At 44.0% G+C, this 9314-nt stretch overlaps 1 pseudogene; it reads left to right on the plus strand.

Moving 5' to 3' along the window:
- Nucleotides 1-331: 331 nt before the first annotated feature.
- LOC138071779 (CXXC-type zinc finger protein 1-like) lies at nucleotides 332-8484 on the plus strand (annotated as a pseudogene).
- Nucleotides 8485-9314: the final 830 nt, after the last annotated feature.

A 9314-nucleotide genomic window follows, 5' to 3' on the forward strand; every position in this document is an offset into this window, starting at 1 on the left:
TCAGTCATATCTGCCTCAGTTGCAGAAGTCTGAGCTGTCTCAGAAGTACTAGGTGATGGTGATGCCATTGGCAGTAAAGGAGGTACTTCAGACAACAGCCATACACCAACTGTTGTCTGAAAATGACCTGCCTCAGTACTAAAACTTATACCAGGACTTTTACATAGGAGACTTGACAAGCAAAGCCTGATGAGTGTATGACAGGACCCCTTAGTGGAAGGAGGGAAACAATGAAAGCAGGGAGAATCAGCAAGGAGGAGAAAGGAGGAAGGGAGTGTCCAGAGACCATTTAAGGAACAAGCTGGGGAGACGTTTCAGCATTTTCCTGGCAATGAGTGACACTCAGGAGTTTCTGTTCCTAGATTCTGCACTGCTGAAGCAGGCAGTGGATATGAAGAAAATGAAGAATTTGAAGAAAAAAGTGGAGTGGAAGGTGATAGAAATTATGGAAAGGGGGGCATGGAGACGGAGGTTGGGGGCGGAATGCAGGACAGATGTACAGGATTAAGGAGCTGACATTGCTTCCCCTTCCCCTACCTTGACCACTCTGGTCCCACAGGAGGAGAACCAGAAGCAGAAGCTCATGGAAAAGTCAAAAGATCCAGAGCAGCCAGATGTCAAGGACTGAGCCTTGCTGCAGCAGTGCCTGGGACCTGGCTGTGTGCATCCCACCCAGCCAGGCTCCGAATACTGCTCGGACGAACGTGGCATGAAGCTGGCAGCTGATTGAGTACACCTGGAGGTTAAGCAACAGGGCGTGGAATAGGGCATGATCTATGCCATCTGTAAGTCCATCCACCCTCCTACTTATGTATCCTAGCACAATTTGTCCACTTACTTGCCTATCCATCCACCCTTACATACACCCACCCATCCACATTCCACCCACCAACCCACACAATTACCCTTACAGTCACCCATCCAACTAGCCACCCATCCACCCAACCATCCACCACCCAATCACGCATTCAACAACATTCACTCCTCTGCCATTAATTATCTTAAACATTCACTATTAAGCCACTCATCTGTTTCTTCTTTTGATGTTCCAAAATACCCATTCCATTTCTTACTGACTCTCCTTCCAGCCACATCCATGAGATCCTGCCCCAGCACTTTCAGCAGTGGCAGAAGAGCCCCTGCATTGCTGAGGAGAATGGCAAGAAAATGCTTGAGTGCATCCACCATGAACAGCAGGACACTCATGCCCCTTGAAGGACATGGAATGCTGTTTCCATGAACTTGAGGCCATCATTCTGCATGGCAAGTAGCAGGCTGTGTACCAAGATAAAGAGGTGAGTGGGAATGGATGTTATTGTTCAGTCTCTAAGTCGGATCCAACTCTTTGCAACCCATGAACTATAGCATGCCAGGCTTCCTTGTCCTTCACTGTCTCCCTGAGTTTGCTCAAATTCATGTCCATTGAGTTGGTTATACCATCCAACCATCTCATCCTCTGTCGAGCCCTCAATCTTTCCCAGCAATGGGGACTTTTCAAAAGAGTTGGCCCTTTGCATCAGATGGAGAAAGTATTGGAACTTCAGCTTCAGCATCAGCCCTTCCAATGAATATTCAGGGTTGATTTCCTTTAGGATTGATTGATTTCATCTCCTTGCTGTCCAAGGGACTCTCAAGAGTTTTCAGTACCACAGTTCTAAAGCATCAATTCTTCAGTGATCAGTCCTCTTTATGGTCCAACTTTCACATCCATACATGACTACTGGAAAAATCATAGCTTTGACTAGATGGACCTTTGTCAGGAAAGTGATTTCTCTGCTTTTTAGTATGTTATCTAGATTTGTCATAGTTTTTCTTCCAAGGAGCAAGCATCTTTTAATTTCATGGTTGCAGTCATCACCTGCAGTGATCTTGGAGCCCAAGAAAGAAAAGTCTCTCACTGTTTTCATTGTTTCCCCATCTATTTACCATGAAGTGATGGGACTGAATGCCATGATCTTCATTTTTCGAATCTTGAGTTTTAAGCTAGCTTTTCCAGTCTTTCACTCTCCTCTTTCACCTTCATCAAGAGGCTCTATAGTTTCTCTTCACTTTCTGCCATTAGGCTGGTATCATGTGCATATCTGAGGTTATTGATATTTCTCCTGGAAATCTTGATTCCAGCTTGTGCTTCATCCAGCCTGTCATTTTGTATGATGTACTCTTCGTATAAGAATAAGCAGGGTGACAGGATGCAGCTTTGACGTACTCCTTTCCCAATTTGGAACCAGTTTGTTGTTCCATCTCTAGTTCTAACTGTTGCTTCTTGACCTGCATACAGGTTTCTCTGGAGGCAAGTAAGGTGGTCTTGTATTCACATCTCTTAAAGAATTTTCCACAGTTTGTTGTGATCCACAAAGTCAAAGGCTTTAGCATAGTCAATGAAGCAGAAGTAGATGTTTTTCTGAAATTCCTTGCTTTTTCTATGATCCAATGGATGTTGGCAATTTGTTCTCTGGTTCCTCTGCCTTTTCTAAATCCAGCTTGTATATCTGAAAGTTTTTGGTTCACGTACTATTTGAAGCCTAGCTTGAGAGATTTTGAGCATGACCTTGCTAGCATGTGAAATGAGTGCAATTGTGCAGTAGTTGGAGCATTCTTTGGCATTGCCTTTCTTTGGGATTGGAATGACAACTGACCTTTTCCAGTCCTGTGGCCACTGCTGAGTTTTCCAAATGTGCTGGCATATTGAGTGCAGCACTTTCACAGCATCATCTTTTAAAGTTTGAAATAGCTCATCTGGAATTCCATCAGCTCCACTAGCTTTGTTCGTGGCAATGCTTCCCAAGGCCCACTTGACTTCATACTCTGGATTTCTGGCTGTAGGTGAGCGATCACACCATCGTGGTTATCCAGGTCATTAAGACCTTTTTTGTACAGTTTTGTGTATTCTTGCCACCTCTTTTTAATATCTTCTACTTCTGTTCGGTCCATACCGTTTCTGTCCTTTATTGAGCCCATCTTTCCATGAAATATTCCCTTGGCATCTCTAATTTTCTTTAAGAGATCTCTAGTCTTTCCCATTCAATTGTTTTCCTCTATTTCTTTGCATTGTTCACTTAAGAAAGTTTTTTTTTTTTTTTAATTTCTCCTTGCTATTCTTTGGAACTCTGCATTCAGATGGGTATATCTTTCCCTTTCTCCTTTGCCTTTCCCTCCTCTTCTTTTCTCAGCTATTTGTAAAGCCTCCTCAGACAAGTAGTTTGCCTTTTTGCATTTATTTTTCTTGGGAATGGTTTTTGTTACCGCCTCCTGTACAGTGTTACAAACCTCTGTTCATAGTTCTCTAGGCACTCTGTCTATCAGATCTAACCCCTTGAATCTATTTGTCACTTCCATGGTGTAATTATAAGGGATTTGACCTGAATTGCCTAGTGGTTTTCCCTACTTTCTTCAATTTAAGTCTGAATTTGGCAATAAGGAGTTCATGATCTGAGCCACAGTCAGGTCCTGGTCTTGTTTTTGCTGACTGTATAGAGCTTCTCCATCTTTGGCTGAAAAAAATATAAACAACCTGATTTTGGTATTGACCATCTGGTGATGTCCGTGTGTTGAGTCTTCTCTTGTGTTGTTGGAAGAGGGTGTTTGCTATGAACTGTGTGTTCTCTTGGCAAAACTCAGTTAGCCTTTGCCCTGCTTCATTTTGTACTCCAGGGCCAAACTTGCTCATTACTCCAGGTATCTCTCTTTTTTTTTTTTTTTTTCAGTTTTACTAAAGTTTTATTCATCTGACATTTTACAGATATTTTCATTTCAACATTGCATTGGTATAAAATTATTAATGAAATATTTTACATATAAAAAATGTCATTAAAGTTTGAAATGTTACCTATACTTACATTGCATCTCCGTGCAGAGGAGTCACATTTCACATGCCACAGACACATGATGGGAGTGGTCACTTTATCAGATGGTTTGCTTCTAAAGTTAGACTGTTGCAGGACATGGTTCTTGAGTAATGTAGTGAAAGTGAAAGTGAAGTCGCTCAGTGGTGTCCGACTCTTTGCGAGCCTATGGACTGTAGCCCACCACCGGAGTGGGTTGCCATTTCCTTCTCCAGGGGATCTTCCCGACCTGGGGATCGAACCCGGGTCTCTGGCATTGCAGGCAGACGCTTTACTATCTGAGCCACCAGGGAATCCCTGAGTAATGTAGAGTTCATTTTAAAAGACATTGCCAGGTTCATTTTAAAAAACATTGTCAGGAGTCTTCCATTATGGACCAACCATTTCTATTTTTTTTTTGGCTTTATATTTATTGTACGGTTACTACTTAAGTATGTGCAAGTATGAATGTAGTGATACATTTCTCAAGCTTATAGCTCTTCTACATGTATCCACACAGATGCACACTCACATAAACCACTTAAAATATTACATGTTACATACTAATTTAAAATATAAAAACTTTGCTAGTGTACTACAGTGATATTAATTTCAAGGCAATAATGGAATTTTTTTTTTTAGATTCCACACATAATACACACATGTATGTGTGTGTATTACATTTTCTTTATCTGTTCATCCACGAATGGACACTTAGATTGTTTTCATAACTTGACTACTGTAAATATTGCTGCAATGAACATGGGGATATATATCTTTTTGAATTAGTGTTTTCATTTTCTTTGGGTAAATGTATCTTTATCTTATTGAGTCACCATTACTCTTTTATTTGTTACCCTGCAAATTAAAATAGCTTAAAGTGATGTCAATGTGAATTTAAAAACAAACAAGGAATGAATTCCTTTGTCAGATCTTGGTTTTAGGGCAGGTGATTCAGATAGTTCAGGTATATTGAGTGTTTTAGATGCTGTCAAAATGAAAACAAAATTTTTTTTTCCTTTTTAAATTTTTTTTTGTAATTACATTTATTTAATAGCTCCCACATTTCTTTTAAAACTTAACATAGTTGGTAATAATTGATGTCATTTTGGACTAAGTTTTATTTTGGGTCCATAGCTCTTAAGGTTGTCAGTTTGTTAAAATTATCTTAAATATAGTATATATATATTTTTTAATTTTAAAATCTTTAATTCTTACATGTGTTCCCAAACATGAACCCCCCTCCCACCTCCCTCCCCATAACATCTCTGTGGGTCATCCCCATGCACCAGCCCCAAGCATGCTGTATCCTGCGTCAGACATAGACTGGCGATTCAATTCTTACATGATAGTATACATGATAGAATGCCATTCTCCAGGTATCTCTTGACTTCCTACTTTTGCATTCCAATCCCCTAGGATGAAAAGGACATCTCTTTGTGGTGTTAGTTCTAGAAGGGCTTGTAGGTGTTCATAGAACTGTTTGACTTCAGCTTCTTTGGTGTTAGTGATTGGAGCATAGAATTGGATTACTGTAAAGTTGAATGGTTTGCCTTGGAAATGAACAGAGATCATTCTGTCGCTTTTGAGACTGCACCCAAGTATTGCATTTCAGAGTCTTTTGTTGACTACGGGAGCTACTGCATTTCTTCTAAGGGATTCTTGCCCACAGTAGTAGATATAATGGTTTGCCCATTCCTGTCCATTTTAGTTCACTGATTCCTAAAATGTCGATGTTCACTCTTGTTATCTCCTGTTTGACCACATTCAATTTACTTTGACTCATGGACCTAATATTCCAGATTCCTATGCAATATTGTTCTTTACAGCATCAGAATTTACTTTTACCACCAGACACAGCCACAGCTTGGTGTCGTTTTCTCTTTGGCTCAGCCTCTTCTTTCTTTCTGGAGCCATTTCTCCTCTCTTCCTCAGTAGCATATTGGACACCTACCAACCTGGAGGGCTCATCTTCCAGTGTCATATCTTTTTGCCTTCTCATGCTGTTCATGGGGTTCTCAAGGCAAGAATACTGAAGTGGTTTGCCATTCCTTTCTCCAGTTGACCATGCTTTGTCAGAACTCTCCACCATGACCTGTCTGTCTTAGGTGACCCTACATGGCATGGCTCATAGTTTCACTGAGTTACACAAAGTTGTGATCCATGTGATCAGTTTGATTAGTTTTCTGTGATTGTGGTTTTCATTGCAGAGGCCATGGGATTGTAGTTCTTGCTTCTTCTGTCTGCTCACTGCTGTATGAGGATAAAGAGGCTTGTGGAAGCTTCCTGATGGGAGGGACTCTGTGGAGAGAACTGGGTCTTGCTGTGGTGGGCAGGGCCTGCTCAGTAAATCTTTAATCCAACTTTCTGCAGATGCTGGGGCTGTGCTCCCTCCCTGATTATTTACTTGGCCTGATGTGGCCCAGTCCTGGAGTCTGCAGTCTCTATGGTAGGGCTACAGGATCTATGGTAAGGGTAAAGGCAACCTCTTCCAAGAGAACTTATGCCAACACACTGTGCCTCCCAAGACCGCTGCTGTCAGTGCCCCAACCCCACAGCAGGCCACTGTCGACCCACTCCTTTGCAGTAGATCCTCAAACACTTATAAGCAAATCTGGCTCAATCTCTTGTGGGGTCACTACTCCTTTCTCCTGGGTCCTGGTACACACAAGATTTTGTTTGTGCTCTCTAAGAGTCTCTGTTTCCCCCAGTCCTGTGGAAGTTCTATAATCAAATCCTGATGACCTTCAAAATCAGATTCCCTGGGGATTCCTAGTCCCTTTGCTGGATTGCCAGGTTGGGAAGTCTGATGTAGGGCCTAGAACCTTTGGAACAGCTCAAGAACTTCTTTGGTATAATTGTTCTCCAGTTTTGGGGTTGCCCACACAGCAGCTCTATGGTAGGGCTACAGGCTCTATGGTAGGGCTAATAGTGGATTCCAACATCCTCCTGTCAATGATTGTTCAGCAACTAGTTGTGATTTTGGTGTTCTCTCAGGAGACGATGAGCCCATGTCCTTTTACTCTGCTGTCATGAGTCCAAGCTGTGGGAATGGGTGGGGTGTAAAAGAAAGGTGCCTGGTACTGTGGCCTGCGATCCCCACTCTGCACTGTTTCTCCAGACCCTCTACTGTCCTATGCAGAACAACAAACATGGTGGAAACAGTGTCGACCTGCAGATCTTCTGTGTCTCCTGTGGGAAACCCATCAATGTGCATACTGCCCTGTGCCACATGGAGTGCTGCTTTGCCAAGGTTAGAGCTTTGACTGGGGGCAGATGGGGCAAGAGTGTGTTTGGTTGGGTGGGGTCCATGGGGAGGGGGGCAGGTTTGGTGCTGGGTTATTTGTTGTAGAAGAGAATGCAACACTTATCCATGGCTCTACCCATTTATGCTTATTGTACATTGCCAGTATAAGGGTCAAGATTTGGGCATCAAACACTGGTGGCGTGAGGAACATTGACCATGCTTATAGGCACATAGGGGTCAGCAAGGGACAAAAGTGTTGTTTGGGGCTTTGTCATGTGAGTGTATGCAGTGTATGTGCATAGTTCCTTCCATTTGTACCCATTTTTCCCCCCAGTATGAACATAAATCATCCATTGGGTCCATGTACCTGACTTGCATTGAGGGGTGAGTGTGGGTGCTACTCAGGGTCAAAGGCATCATGTGGACAGGATCAGGAGCATGGTGGGCAAGATGAAGATCAGGATGTGGGTGGGCTCAGAGGCAGAGTTGGGTGAATTAGGGGCGGGATTTCAGTGGGGAGCCATTAAGGAAGCCTACTTGGATGAGCTGGGCATCGACAAAGTGTGGGCATCGACCACCCTGATCCTTAGCACCTCACCTTCAATCTCTCCCCAGAGCCACAAGGCTCTTCTGTGATGTTTACAACCCACAGAGAGAGAGGTACTGCAAGCAACTCTAGGTGTTAGGCCCCGAGCACTCCAGGTGTTTTATCAACCTCCATTCATCTACTTCTCCCTGTCAGACCTCCCCTCCATCCCTCCTCTCTTTCCTGTTTGATCTCTTTCTACTCGTCCATCCTTCCTACCTGATCACACCCTTTCCTACATCCCAGCTTAACTTCTTCCTCCATCCTCCATGCTTTTGACCCCTTCTTCTTTACCTAGTAATTACTGAATTCCTCTCTTCCTTTCTGCTAGTTCACTTCCCATCCCTCTCCTTCTGCCTGACTGCCCTCCAATCCCCCTCTTCCTCATTTTCCTGCCTGATCCCCCTCCATAGCCACCCCCTCCATACCTCATCATCATTCTTTCTGCCCACAGGTTCCAGATGATGAGGTGTGCGGTTGTCCACTAGTGCACAATGTCTTTGAGGTCACTGATGATTTCTGTAATCTCCCCAAAGGCCTTTGCAAACTCCACTATTGCTGGGAGAAGCTGAAGCGTGCTGAGGTGAACCTAGAGTGTGTTCATGTGGTAGGTTATAAGGCTGAGTGTGGCTGAGGGGCAGCATGGGATCCTAGAAGCCCCTTCTCACAATTAGCGCCCACAGTTGCACAAGCTGGAATAGCTGGTTGAGCAGGAACACAAGGTGCACACAGCCATGATGAATCGAACAGGGCTGCTGGCCCTGATGCTTCACCAGACAATCCAGCATGATCCATTCACCACTGACCTACGCTCCAGAGTAGGCAGCTGAATTCTGCTCAACTGAGGTCCTGTGCCTGACACCTGGTACAAGGGTCCATTCTACGAATTTCTCACACACCTATTCCTCTAACCACGTCTTTCTCAGGGCATCTCAAAGTTTCTCTGTGCTTCTCTGTTCCCCGTTTAGTATCCTGTCTCTACGCCTCCTTAAGGTGGACTGGTCTTTAAAATTTCCCCATTTCTGTCCTTTCTCTTATCCCCCTGTCTCTCTCTTTCCTGAACCTGGGCAGGGCCAGACCATCTGCCCTGCCCTCATTTCCCACTATCCAGAGTTTTGTTTAGAAACTTTAAAATAACAAGAGATTTTAATATCTCCTGGTAGTTCGTAAGCCAGTCTCTGTGTCCACAAACCCAATTCCAAACCTCCGATTGTGGTGGGTGACAATGCAGCTTTACTCGGGGGTCGGGCTACAGTACCCATTTGGAGTTGGCTGTGAAATAATGCACAGTGTGCTCAGTGGGTCCTCTTCTCTCAAGGGAGATATGACCTTATGAAAGGGGTGCCAGAGACCCTGAGTCCCTCATCCAAGGCCATCAGATATATCGTTGTCACTTGCTTAGTACACTTTGACCAACTTCTGTATAATTATTGGTATTCTCCAGGCCAGAGGTGCTGCAAACATGTTGCAATGGGGGAAATAGGTGGTGTTTCCACTTTGGGACACTGAGGAGAGTTCAAGATGTCATGGCAATTATGCCCTTGCCCCTGCCCATCTTATTCCACCCCTTACCATACCATGAGGTCCCAGCCCTTTCTGTCAGCCTTGGCTCCTGTCAGTGCAGTCCTGGTCTACGCCTCCCCGCACCCCTCACCCCCCC

The sequence above is a fragment of the Capricornis sumatraensis genome, chromosome X (genome assembly GCF_032405125.1).
Source record: "Capricornis sumatraensis isolate serow.1 chromosome X, serow.2, whole genome shotgun sequence".
In the NCBI taxonomy this organism is placed as follows: domain Eukaryota; kingdom Metazoa; phylum Chordata; class Mammalia; order Artiodactyla; family Bovidae; genus Capricornis; species Capricornis sumatraensis.